Source organism: Athalia rosae, chromosome 3 (assembly GCF_917208135.1).
Source record: "Athalia rosae chromosome 3, iyAthRosa1.1, whole genome shotgun sequence".
Lineage (NCBI taxonomy): Eukaryota > Metazoa > Arthropoda > Insecta > Hymenoptera > Athaliidae > Athalia > Athalia rosae.
This window is the reverse complement of record NC_064028.1, coordinates 19433059-19452956: the sequence shown is the minus strand read 5'-3', so window position 1 is coordinate 19452956 and position 19898 is coordinate 19433059. Positions and strand designations below refer to the sequence as shown.

The 19898-nt window shown below is 44.3% G+C and overlaps 1 protein-coding gene across 1 annotated transcript in view; it reads left to right on the top strand.

Moving 5' to 3' along the window:
* The window catches only part of LOC105689920 (LIM/homeobox protein Lhx9), a 153729-nt gene that overhangs the window by 32607 nt on the left and 101224 nt on the right, over nt 1-19898 (top strand). Inside the window, exon 2 of the mRNA XM_020854513.2 lies at nt 19477-19565. The gene's annotated coding sequence lies outside the window, so the exon portion shown is untranslated. The remainder of the gene's footprint in view (nt 1-19476; nt 19566-19898) is intronic.

Below are 19898 nucleotides of genomic sequence, written 5' to 3'. Positions count from 1 at the left end.
TCCACATAGTGCAGGATTTTACTCCCCGTCTATTTTATCTGTATACGTATATAATGTGCGCCGCACTGACATATACATGGTATACATAGGTGTATGTACACGTATACACGTGTATATATATATATATGTATGTATATCAGCCAGATATGGGGCAACGCGATATGCGATGATTGTCAATGTTCTACCGGAGTAATTAGTTCCCTACCCGTATATTCCGTGGATCAAAAACGAGCAATAAAACAAAATACAAAGAATGTTCGAGGTGAAAAAAAAAACAGAAAAAATAAAATCTGTTTTTACATTTTTTTCGAAATCGCGTTATATTTTTCCGCAGAAAAAAATTTACGACTACGCGCGGTAACGAGAGTGCAGCTTATGATATTTGTGGATTAACGTCGAACCCGCGTCATTTGTCACGTACGCGTATCGTTCGGGCGTGCAACGCATACCGATATATTAAATGATCATTTTTTTTTTTTTTTTCATCCTTTTTTCCCCCACCACTTACTCGGTTCGAACGGAAAGATAGCACAAGGCGATAACGGGGCTTCGTCTCTCTCTCTCTCTCTCTCTCTATCTTCGGGGTTTTTAATACTCGATACTCGCCGTTGATCTTTTCCTTTTACTTGTTTTTTTTTTTTTTTGTTTTTTTTATCTGCATTTTTTTCCCGCTTTTTCACAAGTCATAATGGATCCCATTCATGGTTGCGCGCGTGATACCGGGCGACGAGGAATATCGTGTAACACCGGGTCCCTTGTTGTCGGTAAAAGATTCCTCTCCTCTTCGTTAGTTTTTTCTTTTTCCTTTTTCTTTTTCCTTTTTGTTTTTTTTCTTCTTCATTTTCATTTTTTATCCGCATTTCAATCGCGCGGTTTACACGGAGGAACTGTTGCGCTTCGCCCGAATAACATCCGCTGTATTATCCCGTCGTAAAATCGTCGTACGCCCAGTCGCGATATGGAATTAATTGAACTCCGCATGGTCGTTTCGAACCCCCCCCACGGAGGATCTCGGATCGCTTTACTTTTGACCCGTCGCAGGTCGGGCGCGAAGCGCATGCATATACGAAGGCCGGGTAACGAAAAGATTCTTAAATTATTTACGAATATCCGTCTGCAGCCGAGGTGATACGTGTACGGGTATGCGCTCGCTCGTACGTACCTACGTACGTGTACACCTATTTAAATTGTTAGGCGACGGTACGGAAGATAGAAATTTCGTCGGCGGGTATCTACCGGCTGTGTAGCGACGCTATTTCGCGTGCTTTTCGAACGCTCGAATGTCCGTGGAAAAAGTCGTTTCGCGGACTTCCATATACCGAATGTCCGATTCCCCGCCTGCACGCCGGACCGGTCTACGAATTTAAATTCTCTGAAATATTTATAGCGATCGCTTCGTCCGGTACGGTACGCCTCGGACCTTGCGCCAGGTTTTCCGTCCTCCTACTTTGTTTCGCTCGCTCGTGGAAATGAGGAAAAAAAAAAACGAGGAAGACGACGAAAAAGAAGGAGACGGAGCTGGAGAAGAAAGAAAGAAAGGAAAAAAAAAATGGACAAAAAGGATAAAGTGCGTTGGGGGGGTGGGGAAATTAGGTAAATCCCCGCTACCGCTCCCGCTGCAGCGGGGATGTTATCGCGGTGTTCTTTGGGGGTGTAACAGAAATATAAGTTATCCTTTCCTTATCCCTGCGCCGAGGCGGTGGAATCGGAGAGGGGTTAAGTAGAGACGCTTAGACGACACCAAAGAGTCGCGCTCCGGCTTGCTCTGCCTCGCCTCGACGACTTACACCCTCCGAAAAGGGAACGGGGCAGGGGGGGGGGGGGGAAACGTGGAAGGAGGCAGGGATAAGGGGTGGGCGAATCTTCTCAAACTTTACCGCCGTTTATTCGTGTAAAGAGGAAACTCCGCGCGATATACGGAAATAAAGAGATGGGCCTCGCGAGGGTATGGTGCAGCGGGATATCACAGCCGACCTCGGTAATCCAGAAATTTCTTTATTCTTCACACCTTCCAGTCGTCCTCTCCGATTTATTTATCGTACACTTCGTGTCGTGATAATTGACGATTTAATTTTTAGCCGCGGGTGATTGGTTTTTTTTTTTTTCTTTTGCGCCATCATCGTGTGCACCCTTTCGATGAACGTTTTACGCGCCAAATGTACACGGCGATGCGTGTAACGCGGTATACAACGTTGAATTTACGTGTGAGCGTGGTGGTCTTAGCCGCGGGTATTAAAATCTTTCTAATCTCAGACGGTCGCGGGTATAATTAACGAAATTCATTATCTTTGCCGAAACTAATTTCGCAACAACTCGTCGTCGTCGTCGTCGTGGTTGTCGTTGTCCTCGTCCTCGTAGTACACCACACCCTATAGTCGTTCCTCTGTCTTTTAATCGTGAAAAACCTTGAAATTTAATTAAATTTAGTACCCGTATATAAGCGAGCGAGAGAGAGAGAGAGAGAGAGAGAGAGAGAGATGTATGTACAAAGTAGGTGGGTATAAGCTAACAAAAGGGGAGTACGGGCGGGTAAGAGGAGAGTGAAAAATACAAGGGGACGATCGCGCGCTACCGCGTTACCAAAACTTATAAATATCCCCCCGTCTCGCGGTGCCGCGCGATCGATCTTTAACGATTTACCGATTCAAAAAAACAATATCATATACCCATCGACGTTGAAATCTTTGCACTATCCTCGCGCGCAAGGACACCCTTCCCCCGTACCTACACACAACAGCGATCCGCAACGATCACGAATGAAAAAAACCTAAAGGATCGAGTCGAGTTTTCGAAAATTCCGCTCAACACTGAATTGCGTTACGTCGCTCATTCGTCGGCGGTAATCTCCACGTTCGCGCTAATTAATACGAGTTAACCCAACCCAACCTCGGTCCCACTTTCTATACACGAGACTCAAACGCTATCGTCAAACGGAAGTAAAGAAAATCCACCCCGGGTTAATCATGCCTCTGAGGTCTTGAGAGGCTCGAGGGTCGAGGGTCGAAGGTTACGGGGCCGCTGGGGGGGGGGGGGGGGGAACCGGGGGGACGGACCTCGACAGTGCCCGCTAACTTATCAGCACCGAGGCTCTCTCGAACCTTCGCTCTTTCCCCTCGTTGTATCTCTCGAACGTATCTACAACGCGTATTACGATCCCCTTTTCCCAACTTTACTCGCCTGAAATGGATTACTCGTCAGGTGTGTCAAAAACGAGGCTTTTCTTTTTTTTCTTTCTTTCTTTCTATTGCTCGGTTCTCGCTCTCTAGTCTTTTTTTTTCATCCAAATGAGAATGCGTTGTAATGCGGAAGGCCGAGGGGCAGCGAACTTCTTCTTCCGGTTACGTTTACAGGGATATTACGGAAGCTCTGATTTCCGGTCAACTTATTTATACATGTAAATTCGTTTTAATTGGTGAGCGTACTCGAAAAATACGTGACCGTCGAGCAGTTTTTTTTTTTTTTTTTTCATATTATTAGCATTATTAAAAGAGGAAGCAGGGGGGGGGGGAAAGAGCTATATAAGTGTACGGGAATCCGACGAATTAAATTTCGGAATTACCGAAGCGAGGTACGCAAAAAGAGAAAAACATCTGCATGTATCTGCAAAAATTCTGACGCAGAAATTTGATTTTCGTTTTTGTTTTTTGTTTCGCGACAATTTTATTTTCTCTCGGAAGTGTCGTCGGACGGCAAAAGTGGCGGACACTTGTCTACCGAAACGAGATTCCCAGACGAGGTAGGCGCGGTAAAGTCGCGTGTGCATCGTGTACACGTTGCGTTTTACGCTCGTGTTCTTCCGTTTTTTTTTTTTTTTTTCGTTTCTTTAACCTCAACGTTTTTTTTTTTTTTTTTTACGTTTTTCTTTTTTCGGTAGGCGTTTCTCACGATCCTTCGGCCGCAGTTTTGCGCGTAGGGGTACGCCGCGTATCTATACACCGTGGCTATTTTAAAGTGTTTGTCCCTAAACCGAGTTACCAGAAGACGTATGTCGGACGCTTACGCTACGTCGTGTGTCTTCTACGGATGAAATCCATCGGGATATTCCATCCCTGAAAACTTCGAAGAGTTTTCTATTTAAACGTGTCTCCCTCTTTCTCATTCTCATTTATCGTCGTCCAGCTTCATCTAATACCGACGTACCTAAGTTAGCCAAAAATTCTTTACGCCTCTTGCGCGTATACGTAGGTAGGATTCGTTTTTTTTTTTTTTCTTTTTTCTTTTTTCACACATTCTTCTTTATCTTTTTATTATTCTTATTTATAGTTATTTTACAGCTTTAAAGTATCGTCGCCGATTCTCGTATACCTATACACCGGTATTCTTCCACAGCTGGCACAGCTGCTGTTGAATTTTCCGAGAAATTCTCCTACTCGTAAAAATTACTCTTACTACTCTGTTCTTCATCAGTTTTACTCTCGTCCGTCGCGTTCGCGTCGCTGAAAAGACGCTGACGGATGCAATTCTTCAACCCCTTCTCAGCTCCGCTCGCTTAATAGTCCCGGTCAACCTCGCAGTTTGTTCGGTTATTTTTTACCCCCCCCCCCCTTGCCCCTCCGCCGTTATCGTTTTAAAATTTCTTCTTTTCTTCGGTTGTAATATTGTGTTGCAAATTATCATTATCACCGTTTCATGTTTTCGCCGTGTCATTTGTACATCGGATACTCGTCCCTGTACATATGGTTGGAATTTTTTTTTTCGATCCACGGCGATTCGCCGGATGGTCGATCGAACGGTATAATTCTTGCGATGTACCCCACAGGGTACGGTACACGGTTAGGCGTAAAAAATAAATCCTTCAACAATTGATCTATTGAACGATCTATACGACGTTTATTGCGCTCGATAATCTACACCTCCGGTTATATTACACAGCATGTAATACATATATATAATAAATATAATACACCTATCGCTTTATGGCAAAAAGCTGTAAACTTAATTTTTCCCATTAGCAGTGGAGTTAAGGAGGAGAAAGGCCGCTCGACGCGGTACGTTAGCCTTAACAGCTATGAAATTAAATGAATATTAACAATTCTTTCTTCGTTCCTTGAACCCCTCTGAAAACCACCTCCCACCTATGACCCTCCCCATTGACAATCGGCGCGTACGCCGCGCTATCGTGTAACGCAACGTTGGCTTCATTTGGTGTTTTTTAGCGACGATCGACGCTTATTAACGTCGATCCGTCGTTAATATCGATATCGCGACGCGACGCTCTAGTAAAATCAATCATATATAGTTACCTACGATTAACGGCACACGCATTACGCGTACATACATTACGGAACGAAAGTGTACAATTAACAGTCCTCTACCGATTCTTCCTTTTGGACTCCCTCGTATGATCGACGTTGACGTAATAGTTTGACGTAAGATCGCGGGACCAATCGATTAAATGGACTGTCTAAACAAATGAAAGCTAATGGATCCCGTGTGCGGCGGCAGCCGAGCCGAACTCCTCCGACTCTCTCAGGAACCCCTTTATTTTTCTCTCTTTTCACCCGTGTCCCCTTTCATTCCGTCCCATCCATCGACTTCGCGTCGAAAATATTTGAGAACTCGAAAGAGGGAGGGAGAGAGAGAGAGAGAGGGAGGGAGAGAGAGCCGAGGAGACCGAGAGATTCTATCGATCGGTGAATCTTTCGATCGCTACCAACGGCAGGCAGCGGCTCTTTACGGTAGCGCGACTAATGGTTTTTGACGTTCAAATTTCATCCCCCCCCCTCCGCCCCCTTCTCCTCATACGTTTACGAGCAGATAAACGTCTTTCTCTTTCGCTCTCTCGCTCGATTCATCTCTCGATTTTTTACATCAAATTACCTTTTACCTCACAATCTCACATCTCTCAGCATTCCATGTATACACATCCTCTATATACAGATATACTGTAGCACAAGAGGAGATCTCGCGAGGCGAGCCTCTAGCCTTGATAATAATAATTGATATTATATATTCGGAATTCCTTACATAACGCGTGATGTGCGCGGGAGGGGGTCGCTCGTGTATTGTGTAGCCGGTAGATCGGGGATCTCGCACAGTTTCATCGACGGAAGATATTTCATCGGATGTCCGATTCGAATGCGTTTTGCCTTTTTGCGACAAATTTGACAAGTTTTTTTGGTCGGTTACAAAGTAGAATTTTCTATATTACGTATACGTTGAATAAAAAATGTAAGTGAAAATGTTACTCGCAAAGTGGCGACGATTATACACGACCGACTTTTATTTTCCGAGACGATGGAAACCCTTGTGGATTTTCGTTTGTCGCACGTTTCCGATTCGCTAAAATTTTTATCGGTGATTCGACGGATGGGTAGTGCGAATCGAGGGAATTTCAAAGATCGGCAAACGGATGTAAAAGAAAGAAAAAAAAAACAAAACTTAGTTTTGTTTTTTAATTATCGAAAAAGCTTTCAGAGTCAGAGATATAATTTTTATTTGATTTCGTTCGATTCGTTTATTTCCTTTTTTCCAATCGTATACGTAAGTTGTTCGGTTAATTCGAGAATGCGAGGAGATCGAATATTTTTGTAATAGTTTGAAAGTTTCTATTTATGTTATTATATGTATATATAGGAAGCCGAGTTAATTAAATCTGGATTGATTGATCGAGTGAGCGACAGCAGGCGTATATATATATATATATGTATATATATTACATATATCCATAGCTTGCTGTACGCATAAACGTACGCGAGAGTGATGATGAAAATACGAATAACAAAAAGTCACTTAACCCCTTAGCCTCGGATTGGCAATTAATTTGCGCCGAGTGATGCCAGGGCTCTTAAGTCTTTGCGCGACTCTGCAGTGTGTGTGTGAGAGACAGAAACGGAGAAAAGATGGGGAGACAGAGACAGAGAGAGAGAGAGGTGAATATACGTAAGATAGCGAAAGAGCGAAAAAGAAGTAACAAAAAAAAAAAAAAAAACAAAGCAAACGAAAAGAAAACACCGTAGCAAGAGAGAAGGAACGGGAGGAAAGAAAACGACACCTCTTAAATCGTCAGACTCTTTCTCTAATCTTAAACCGATGTAGCCACTTAACTCGGACACTCAACCTGATTGACAAATTCCCCCCAGGGTTGCCGTGTCCTACACGGATTCCACGATCCACCTTAACAGCGGGCCAGTTACTTTTTTTTTTCACTCAAAAATTTATTTTACTTATTTCTCTCTTTCTCGCATTTGTTATGAATAACCGGTTTATCGGAAATCTAAATTATTTCAACACTCTATTTAATTTAAACAATTGTCTATGCAAATCGATCGACGCGACGCGACGCGACGGCGTAGCTGTTCGGAATCGACGTTAAAATTCCTAATAAAGTGCATACATATATATATATATGTATATATATAACGTACCAACGCGTACATAGCCCGCGGAAGGATACGGAGGCGAGAGACTTATCGGGTATACGGTAGTAATATACGAATACCTGTACGCGGTGCGAGTGTGTGCGCGCCGTGCGAAGGTAGGGAAGGTATATAATATGGGGAAGGTGCGCGCGGCACAGAGGAGAGTTTAGCGGCGTCCAACGGACCTCGATAAGCATTCAGATTAGCGTGACGCCTGAAATGTGTTTACGTTTAATTACGCTAAGAGTCTCCATTAGGCCGGCTGGACCGTTGCCAGGCTTGATTCGCCCGCGGAGAAAGGGGGCCAGGAGGGAGGGGAGAGGGTGGCTTGTTTTACCGACGCAGCATCTCCTCGTCCCCCTCCTCCCCCCAACCACCACCCCCTTCCCGCCGCTCTTTTACCTTCTCTCTCTCGCTCTCGCGAGGAGAACCGGACTCTCGAACCATCCGAACGATCCGAACGACGACGACGACGACGACGACGATTTCGATTCCTCTTCTCTTTTCTTCGATCCCTCCGGCACGAAGAGATGCGCCCCGCGAACGACGTGCGCTTACGTTGCGTTACGTATCCCTATCACGCAGCGCAAGTCACCCGCTCAACACTTTTTTCGGTATACAATATACTCTCTCGCGGCCCTTTCTCCCGCTCTCTCGATCGCTCCCCGTTTGCCCTTTCCCAATTTACGCCCATCGCCGCCCTCCGCTTTTGATGTTTTTTTTTTCGTTTTATACCGTAAATGAAAAAATACGATCATCGTTACACGTAGGAATCATGTACACCTGAGATACGATCATCGTCATCGATTGAGAAAATAGGTTCGCGGTGACGCGTGATCGACTTTTTTTTCTCTCGACAATATTTTCGGGTGATTCGATTCTGACGAAACTCACCTCGTGAAACGAAGGGGGTTTGTTTTTTTTTTTCATTCGTTCGTCTTTTTATTTTTTTATTTTTCTTCTCCTTGTTGTATACGGTACACATTTACAGAACTGACTGAAAACGAAGTTGGCGAAATTTAAAAGCGCTTTTAGCTTTTAGCTCTTCGTATATATGTATACATATATATATATATATCAAGAGAACGCTTTAACGGATTTTTATTCAGTATATAGGTATATATAGGTATACACGTATCTATATACGTACCATGTGTATCGCGTACGACATCGCGGTGTCGGGCGTAAGAGTGTGTACAAAAAAAAAGGGTGCCGCGAAGGGTCGCGGGGTTTTTGCAGCTTTTCTCTTTTCTATCGAGTATTTTTTTTTTTTTTTTTACAAATTTTCTCCTCGCAACTATTTTTTTCCATACGCATCGAAATCGGTAACGGCCTCTATTTCACACACCGCGCTGGTATAATACCGCTCAAGACGACATACGTATTGCATAGGTATATACTATACTCGCATGTAAATTCGAGGCGCGAAACGAACGAACCGCGGCGAAAAGAAAGTACAACGTGGCGAAGAAAATCGGATGGAATTATAAGCGCGAGAGGGAAGTAGTACGAAGAAAGGGGTTTTGAAAATGGGAACGGGATGCGGAGCTTGAGTCTTGGCAACACTAGTAATATTAACTACGTCAGCGAGGGGATGAATATTTAAGACGTTCAACAAGTTGGAAATTTTTCGCAAACCCTACAGGACTTTAGGTACACTTCTACATAGGTACGTTACGTATACCCACATCTACGTTAACGTATACACGCATAGGTACTGCTACTCGCTATCTCTCCGTTGCTCAAACCGCCCGCGAACAGATGAGAGAAAAATTATACAAAGATTCGATTCAATTTCTTCAGAATCTACGCGTCGCTCACTTTGCGGTAAGGTGTTCGGATTTTTTTTTTTTTGTTTTTTTCCACCAACAAATATTTTTCATATACTATACATATGCGCGTGTGTATATACGATCGCGGGGATGGATTCTATATTTTTCACTCGCAGAAACGACTGCGTTCGAATCGTCGCGGTAAAATCCGCGAGGCGAATACTATTTTGCACTTATCTAGTTAAGGTAGCGATCTTACGGGTGTCGTTGGCACCCAGGAGGGGGGGGCAAACAAGTTCTCTGTCTACCGTGCAGCGTCTTTCTCTCTGTCCGCCCCGCGGTGCCGGGGGCTGAAAAACGAGGAGGGGAGTAAGGAGGAGAAAAAGAAGGAGATGAGAAGTGCCCGGAAAGGAGGGAGACGGAGGGGGAAGGTGTATAAGCTTTTAGCAAAGTGGCTGATTTATCAATGTATTTATTCCGAGATATTGAATTGATTTCGTTAAGTAACGTTGCGCCGCCACCGCGCTTCTTATATGTATGTATCCGTAGCCAGTCTGCCGTTTCACTTCCCCCTTTGTCAACCCCTTCGAGGTAACGCTTCTTCTTCTTCTTCTTCTTCGTCTTCTTCTTCCGCTTTCTCTCTCTCTCTCTCCGTCGTTGTCGAAGCTCTTCATTTTTTTAACCTGGTAAAATTTACGGACCAACGCGGCACGTGAAAATCCTGTATATTTATAATCTTCTCGGAAAATTACGATTTGAGTGCCGAGAAAGAAAATTCACTCGATCTCTCGACGAAAGAGCGATCCACGCGTTTCTCGCTCGTATATACACACTTGATTAACTCTTATCTTCGACCAGTTCGTTCCTCTGATTTTCGATTATTTTTTTTTTTTTCCCCGGTCTTCAGCTTTCACGTTCTTACGAGCATAAATTCAACGACGAAAGATGAAAATAGAGAAAAAGCAAAAAAACAAAAAAAATAAACCATCGAGTTCGTTTAATTTTTCCTATGGTAGCTTGTTGCGTCGCGATCGCGATGCACAAAAGCTCATAATGGTATAGCTATACATATACGTATGGGTCTATATTCGTGGCCGACCTACCTATACCGGTGCTTCAATATCCCTTCATCTAAATGCACTCTAATGGACTGCATTAAACAGAGCGAGGGACCTTGCGCCGCGCGAGGGAGGGCGAGGGGCGATGAGGAGATAAAAATGAAACGCCGCGACGGGGTGGAAAGAGAGTAAATGAAAACAGGGATTAAAAGGTGGCGGAGTAAGCCTTGGGAAAATTATTACAAGTCGTAAGAAGTGAAGAAAATCAACAAAAAAAAAAAAACAAACAAATAACAAAAAAAACCATAAAACGACGGGCGACGCGTTGTCCGCGAAAATTTTGTCGTCGCTCTCGTGTCCCGTTCGCCGCGGTGACTTTGCCCTCGAGGTACGCCCGCGGCGCTTCTCGTCTTCTCGGCGAAATCGAATCGTCATCGAACCTGGTCTCCGATCATTGATTTTATCGCCAAATTACGCTCTGTATTATTCGTTTGTAGGTATAGGTGTATTATAGTATGGGGGGGCACGCGAGTGTGTATACGGCGCAGGTTATATACAAGCGAGTGTTTGGTTACTCTGTTGTAACACGCGCGTTACATTAGTGCATTAGCGGGGAAGTGCATTAGTGTGAAGTGGTTTTTAATAGAATTAGTTTGCCTGGCTTTACGTTATAGGCGTACCCGGGTATATGTATGCGGTACATCTCCGTTCGTCTATCCATCTCTCTCTACCACCTACTCCATACCCCCTCCTCCCCCTCCCCCTCCCCCTCCACCCTCCCGAACGTTTCCATACACCTGCAGATTCTCTGTCCCAGCAGCTGCTCGAAAAATAAATTAAAGAGTACGTAATATGTGGAAGAAAAAGAGAAAAAAAACGAAAAAAAAGAAAAAGAAAAAAAACAAATCCAAATTTGCATTCCAATTTATAAAGTTCAAACAATTGAAATTTGCGTACAGTTAGTTCTGTTTAACCGTGCGGATATATTGTGGGGGATCTTTTTTCCTTTTTTCTGGTTCATTTGTTCGTTCGTTTTTACCTCACTTTTCTGACCAATGATTATTTTTAACGTATTAATTCACATCGTTGAATAGAAACTCGTACGGTTTGTATATGTATAGCAGCAACAGCTGCTCTGTACCGGACCGTAGAATTTCTCGCTCTATTATACATCTCTCTCGTTAGATTATATAACGCATAACCCAGAGTTTTGGCAACTTCTGCCAAATATTTTTGTTTGTTTGTTTGTTTTTTCGTTTATTTGAAAATAAAATAACTCGGCGAAATAAGCGATCGCTCTTGTTTCTTTTTTTTTTTGGTTTCTCGTGTTCCAGACGCGCACGGGGTGTACGATTTTGACTTCGTAACGATCCTCGATGAGATTGTCCGTAAAATTGTTCGTTTGACCCGAGGTTTGTAGCGCACGGGTATTCATTACCTTTGTACGTTGTACCTGCTTACGAACGTATCGTGGACACGAGATAATTCGACGTGTCGACGGATTTTCAAAAGCTTTCGATTCGGCTTGAATCGCGCATTGTTTTGACGCGGAAATTTCGAGACGTACGTCAGTAACAGAGTATTAGAAAATCGGACCGGAATTCAATGAGACGAATTTCTCCATCGATTTCAGAGTTATCTGGAAATGGCAGATTTCGTTCGCGGTGCCTTTGTACACTCGTCCGGAACAACGTCGGTGACAATAATTGATTAATTTAATCATCCCGCAGTCAATCGCGGCGTAAGGAAAATCGACTGGACCACGATATCGTCGATATTATTGTTAAGCCGCTCGATTTGCGGATAACTGAAACGACCTTAAAACGTCGCTTTCGACCTTCCGCAATTCCCGCGGCCCAACCTGCGTGGGGAAATTAATCGAATTTTCCGGAAGCGAAGGGCGCCGCGGAGCCTCCTTGTTTTTCGTCCGCTTCGTATACACAGGGGCGAGGTCGCCTCCAACCCTTTTGACAACTTCCTCGGAAATCCTCCTATCCTCGCACCGCGCAACGCGTCCACCTTTGCAACGTACGGGTGTCGGAACACACCGGGTACAATATCGTCGTATGTACAGGTAGGGGCTGGCTCCTCCTTTCGCCTCGCTCATCCAGCTATATTAATATCCGTACGCGTTAATGTTCGGAGAGAAACGTAACCCACGTCCCTCGGACGTAGACAGAGGTACGAGTACATAACGTACAAACCTACCGAGTCTACAAGGAATTGTTAATTGCTCGTGCACCGGCAATTTGCATAAATCAATTTTAAATCAACGCTAGCCTCACGGCTCCAAGTGGGTTGGAAATGCATAAATGCTTGCAAAACGGTGATTAAACTCGCTTCTCTGTACATACAACAACACCGTACACGTACGTACAGGTCGAGCGTGGCACGTACACGTAGGTAACACTCTCTTCCGTATCACGGTGTTATCCTTCAACACCGCGTACCAACGAACCTTGTAATTATCGCCTTCGGATTATTCGTTCGACTGATGCCGCAACTTTCTTAACGTTTCGATCTCGCCGCGTTACACGTACGCGAGGGAAATTAACGATCGAGACGTTAGCCGCGACAGAAGTAGATTCAACTTGCCGGCTTACGCGTCGTATTTACTCTTCCTCGTTGTATACGTATGCGCAGATAAATTTTTGCGGGGGTTGATTTTTTTCCCCAGCTGAATAACTCGCGGGCGAACTCGATTCTCGCTCCCTCGTTAATTACCCATAAACGCTCGATTCTCCGTCCGCGCGACGCTCTCTCCGCGCTCTTATTACCTCTTTGTCCGTCCGGTCGAGGCGCGGGGGCCCCCGTTGTAACGGGTTTCGTATCCATGACACCGACGAGAAAGTCTAATCGCGCGATAGCGCGGACCGCTAGATTTCTCCGTGCGATCTGGTCCCCCGCGCAGGAATATCCGTCGTACCCCCTACCTGTGGAATGAATTCGTCGCACCGGCCCGATCGAATTAACGACTATCGATCCTCGCAGTTATAGAAAATCGTCCGTGTACACCGCATTCGGTATTCGCATGCGGGAAATTCTTCTTCACCGTTACAATACTACCGGAACGGGATTCCCCTCATTTTTTTTTACTTCGAGTGAAAACTGCATCTCATTGACCTCGACGCGTCTCGCGTCTCTTCTGCCGTCTGCTCCCCGTACCGGAATTCGAGAGATGAAAAAAAAAAAATTTACCGATTCCATTCCGCGCGAGCCTTCTTTTCGTCACGGGATTCGATCGTTTCGATTCCGTTCGGTTTTTTTCGTCTTCTATTTTTTTTCTACTTTTCTCTCGTTTCGTTCGGTTTCGGGGTACAACCGTACGCGAGATACACACGTGTGTCCGGATTTCGGTCGACGGCGGAGCGTGCGCCGTGCGCGATAGCCGAGGGCACGCGGAGAGAACGAAGAGGACGGAGAACGTCCCACGTTGGAAGTCGACGACGAGTCGCGGGTTTCGGGTCGGTTCGTCGGCTGGGACGGGTTGTTCGGAGCACCCGTAGGAATGCGCTAATGAGATCATTTAGCGACGACTCTTCGTCGTGGTCCCTACGGCTCGTTTGACCTTGGACTTTGCTTGATTTACGCGGACCTTCGTTCCGCGGCTGTTGGCCGCCGCTTCTGCCGCCGCGGCTGCCCCGCGCCGACGAACGACGTTACGCGTCTCTGCGGCAACTTCTTCTTTTACAGTCGCTCTAGGCGACGGCCGAGTCGGATTCAAATTCGAGACTGCAGTACGTACGCCTCCTAGACGAGGAGTTCGCTCGAAAATTCTGGAAATAGAGAAAAGAAAAAGAAAAGAAAAGATTCTGGGTAAGGGTGGATATCGGCGAAATTAACGTAAGTGAGAGATCGTTCGATTTGCGGTGGAGGGGAAACGGCCGACTCCTAGTCCCCTCTGGCTTATGTCCATCTTTATTTCTCCTTCTTACCGCGTTATAAATAAGTACGTTCCCTGGCTAAACTGGCTCGCGAGTTGTAACCGGTGTGATCCGACATTGCAGCGGCGAACGAAGATACTGTGACGACGTTGTACGAGTCGCTTCGTAGTCTAGTCTCGCGTTATACGTACCGGCGCGGTGCGGGCGTTTCGGACACACACGTGTGTCGTACATGTATATATATATATTCGTACGCGTGTAGAGTCGCCTAGATATATTTATAGTTTTTAGTAGGGCGAATATAAATTTTCCCAGTCAGTTTATGTAGTTCGGAATGATTTTTACCCAGAGCCACGTGGGGACTCATTTAATGTTCGCTTCTACTAGTAAGCTCGTTTCGCTATCGGACTATTATACGACGCGCTAAGGAGGGAAGCGAAGTTGGCCTGCTCGTTTTTTTCGAAAACGAATGAAATAACAACGATCGACGCGATGATATGAAGTAACTAATATGGACTCGACACTTTTTGTGTAATTCTTTGATAGCGAAAATAATTCTTGCGAATTTAGGGGCGAACGTGGCGACGGCGTCGTTGCTGAGAAATTCGCTAAACCAAAATAATTATTCTTCTCCTCTTTGGGCGTTAGATATTTCGTTTTTTTTCTTCTTCCTCTCTCTCTCTGATTCTCGTAATTGGTGCTCATATAGAAGTTCGGCAGGGAGGGAACCCGAGGCCATAAATATTCCGCCAAATTTATAATGACAATGACCATAAAAATTGTCACACAATAAAATATTTCGCCGCTGTTATTTATTATCGCGTTCGGTTTCGGCTCGGATGAGATTTTTTTTTTTTTCATTTTTCGATTTTCAATCACCGCGTCTCCTCGGAGTTTTTGAACCAGCGAGTCGCACGGGTGGGGCGGACGATGATCAGTTTTTCCACGTTATTTCCAACTTTTTAGACGCAACGCGTCTCACCGGCCCCGTCCCGGAGGGAACCGAGGAGGGAAGAGAAACGAGCCATTGGAACCGGGATAAGGGAAGAGAGAGGAGGGAAAAAGAAAAAAAATAAAAATAAGAGAGACACAATCCCATCTCTCTTTCACGTATGCAACGCGCTCCAAACTTTACAGCCAATTATTTTATACACCGTTTTATTACACCTACGTCTAACCTATCCAGAGTTCCCCTCCCGTTCTCGTCGCTTCGACTCCACGTATTTCATTTATTGGTTTACCTCTCGGTTTTTTTTACCCCCGTTTTTTGAAATCACGCTTTTTCTCTGTATCTCTCTCTCTCTCTCTCTCTATTTTTATGACGCTCATATTCCTCTCGAGCTTCTCCGCACCTCCTCTGTACCTGTATAGGTATATTCGAGGATGTATTAAATAGGATATTCACGAAGGGTAATCTTACGTCTCGGATATATACCTGTATCCCAATTCGGAAATGTGCGTGCCGAACGTAAGCCAAAAAAAAAAAAAAAAAAAATAGTGCAGAAAAAGCGAAGAAGGCGGGGGGATAAAAGAGGAATAGAAAATCAAAGAGTGCACGGGGAGTCCTGCGGGCGCACGGAGTCGAAGGAATATATATATATATTATATGTATATAAAGACGGCGGTGCTCGGAACTCTGGACGAGGAGAGATAGGGCGAATCCTTGTAGCGATTTTACGAGGAGGTGAAATTTATCGCTGGAATTGCCCGCTGGAATATTAGAAGCTGTAAACACACTGTATCACCCTTTCGCCCACCCTTTTTTAACCCCCTTTCTTCTCTCTCTCTCTCTCTCTCTCTCTCCTCCTTACCGCTATAACACCGGCACTGCACGTTTATTCACGTTCGTACGTACAGGTGTATATGTATTTACCTAGTCCCGCGTACGCACGCGGCTAGTTTTACGAGTGACTGAAATTTTAGCGTTCGGTAATCGTTGTCGAGATCGAAAATTGTTAGACAACATTTTTTCGATGTCGGGTTCCTTTTGTTCTCTCTCTCTCGATCGTTTCAGAGATCGAATCAACGATTCCCTCGCTAAACTCGCACCGCAGATGATCATTTTTAATTTCATTCCACGTGTGATCTTTTCATTTTCACTTGATTTCTCGGTACGAATTTCTCTCGTTCGTTGCGGGTGCAGGCGAGTACGAGAAGGAAGAAATAAACGAACGAAAAACTAAAAATACAAAAAAGAATCGGAGGGAGACAAGCGAGCGTGTCAAAGCGATCCAATTTGAAATATACGTAGAGTGTGAGGCGATAGAGATTAAAAAAAATCGAATAACGGAAGAGGAGGAGCACGTTGAAACGAAAAAATTAAAAAGAATATATATATATACATAAAACATAATTTATATATAATTCAGTCATATCCAGAGACTAGGTATACAAATACGTAGGTATGTACGCGCAGCGTAATCTGTACACGTAGGTGTTGGCGGGTTCGCGGATCCGTGAAGAAATATATATAGTACACAGAGGAACGAGAGTGAAATAAACATCGGACAACGGAGTCGGAGGGCGGTACAGTGTTGTGTTGTTCTGGAACTATGACGTCACGGACAGGACACGTCGCTCAAACTCCATAAGAATGGCAGGAAGTCGTGAAATGAAATTAGTACATCTCCCCCGCGCCTTATATACCTCCGTTCATTCACGTATAATTTTCATGTCTCTCTCTCTCTCTCTCTTTCTCTCTCTGTATATCCGTGTGTTGTCCACGTACGATACAACGACGTAGGGTTCGGCTGTGTGAAACGTACAAATCAAACGGGTAGATAAAATAATGTGCATATATATACCTGTGTATGGATAACACAGCGTGAAATGTGAGCGCAAACCGTACAGCGAATAGATCGGTTGACTTCCGCAATTCCTTTTTTTTTCTATTTTCTTTCCATTTTTTTTTTGTTTTTTATTTTTCTCTTCAGGTTTTGTTCGCGCTGCGTTGTTTCTCTTTTAGCAACAACGCGACTCACCGCCACTTTATTCTTATCGTGCTAGTGGTTCGTTTAAATATATTTCATTTATTATCATTATATCGTTATCATTATTTTCCTTCCACAAAAACATCAAATGACGACGAGAAAGATCTTCTTACGGATATACTTCCGGTTTTACTGATTTATTTTCAAAGTTTTTCTTTTTTTTTTTTTCTTTCTTCTCCTCTTATTTTCCCCACTTAATAATACCGCTACGAAGGCCATTATAAAAGGTCCCGAGGGATCGAAGAATGTACATCCGAATACGGCGGTGTGTCCACGCTGTCATCTTTTTTTTCTTCTTCTTATTTTCTTTTTTTATCTATTTTTTTTTGTTCGTTTTCTCTACACCACACTCGTTATCGCCAGGATACCAGAATCCTGGACCTCTCCGGTGCCATTTCGTTCGCGTTGCGCCATTTTTACGTACCTTTGATTCGTCCCGTTCGTCATTCATTCATCCATTTATTTATTATTGTCGTTATCTTTTTCTCAAGCAGTTTCCCTTTTTTTTTTCACATCCTCGGACCGACGGACGTAGTATAACAAGTACGGCAAGTCGCGATTCTCGACAATCGGGATCGGCGATGTGTACGCGAAATCGGTGTAACTGAAATTTCTAATATCCTTTCGCTAGCACGAGAACAGAAGGTACGAAGGATACGGAATATACAGTTGGAATTTAGATCCTCGATCCATCCGTCTCTTTATATCATCGCGGGGTTTATTAAATTCTGCTGGACGAGTGAACGGAGTAATTTAAAGATTTCCACAGTCATTTATTATTATTATTATTATTATTAACGTTATACGACGTGTATATATATATAATTATTATTATTATTATTTTCCTACTCGTCGTCGCCATTATTTTATACGTCAACCGACTGAAATACATCATAGTATATTTTTTCACGCAAGGTGCACAGCTGAACGAGGATGCGACGTCGTTAGGTATTTTATCGTATTTGCATCGAGAATCGGACGATGTGCCACCTTTTGCGTTGCCACCTGATCCTCCGAATTGGGGATCAGAGAGAAAAAAAAAAACGAAAAAAAAAACGAAGAATACATTTTTTACAAACCTGCATGCCCCATAATTTTTCGGGGCAATATTATAAACGGGACGAACGCGCGGCCCGGCTACCGCAGGTGAAAACTCGGCGCGAGTCGTACGTCCGAAAGAGGAGGCCAGGTGAAATTCTCGATATTTCGAAAAATTTGCCTGGAAATGTTTATTATTCCGCGTCGACGCGAATTCGGCACGTTTTTCGACCGGCCGCAAAACAGGTCGGGTTATCGTCCGTCGTTGTCGCAGCCATTTTATAACTATATCCGTGTAAAGAATTAATCGGATTCCTTTATTTTCTCTCTTCCTGTTTGTTTGTTTTTTTTTTTCTCTCCGTTTCCCCGGAGCGTTGCCGCGAAACGAAGAGAGAGTTCGTTGTCGGCATCGGGCTTTAATTATGTATTTATTTTTAGCCCTTTGTCAAACGCGTATACCTTCCTCACCACTTGGGAAGGAGTTATGTCGATTCTTGGTACATGCTTCGTACACCCCTTACCGTACGCGAAACTTCGCCTTTTGTGTACGTACATACCTATACATATAATACATCCGTACATTTTCTCTATATTTCTCTCCGTTTCTTTCTCGCTCTCTCGCTCCCCGTCGAGGTTCCTCGCGCCGATGCCGTGCCATGCCACCGCCACCGCCGGGGCTGAGCGGCGAGGCGAGGTGAGCCTCACCCGGAGTAAGACTGCTAATGAATTTTCACTCTAGTCACTTTATTTGCTCGTTAGTGTCTCCGATTTTCTCCACACACGCAGACGCGAAACTCTCTCTCGTTCTCTCGTTCTCTCGTTCTTACGATTCCGCACCCCCCACCCACCCTCCGCACTACCGACTCTACTCCCCATCATTCCCTCGTCGCGAAGCAACAGTTAGCGTTTGTTTATTTATAAATGACGTTCGAGGGGTCGGTAGATACGTGAAAATGAGACAATACATCGATACTCCGGTTTTCCTTTCTTCCTGTGAAATACTCGACGCGCCGATTATTATTATTACTTCACCTCGGACATCTGTTGTCCGGTGTATTAGTTCGTCGTGCACGCGTATACACGGTTAATTAGACTGAAACGTTCAAAACTTCGAGCGAAATGTCTTCCGAGTGTTTCCGTATACGGGACATCGTTAGATACGTCCGTAAAAATTTCCTCTCTACCCTAACGTCTGGTAAAAATGTGTTTTTAATGATTCTCTCTCTGGAGAGTTTAAAATGAGGACCCAAAAGTGCACCGGTCGGCCCCAGATTGAGTTATACTTACAATACGGTACCAGAAATATACGTATACATGTATGTATTACATTACGTACACACGTGCGGGTGTTACTTTTATTTTATTTATTCCAGATGGAGAGCGACCGGCGACGCGCGGACGATTCCGTTGCACAATTAGGGAAGAAGAAGGAAAAATCGAGTGAAATTAAAAAATTGTTTGGGTGAGTAAAAAATCATCATTATTACGTATTTTGAGTTATAATTTTCCGTCGGATGCGGAGCAGTTGGACGACGTGTCTGTGTACACAACAGACATGATTTTGGAATAGGTTGTATACCTCTGTACCGACGTCGACTTTGAAAAGTATCACAGTCGTTATACTTGATTAACTTGCGGAGGTAATTAGTTTCTCCGAACTTCTTCCCGCTGTTCTTTTGTAAAGATTTCCTCTCCTCGTTCAGCGTGCAGCCTTACATTACGAACGTAGTACGTCTGTACGTAGTGGTGGCAATACACACGTAGATAGGGCGGGTTTGTGTTTCAGCGAATAATT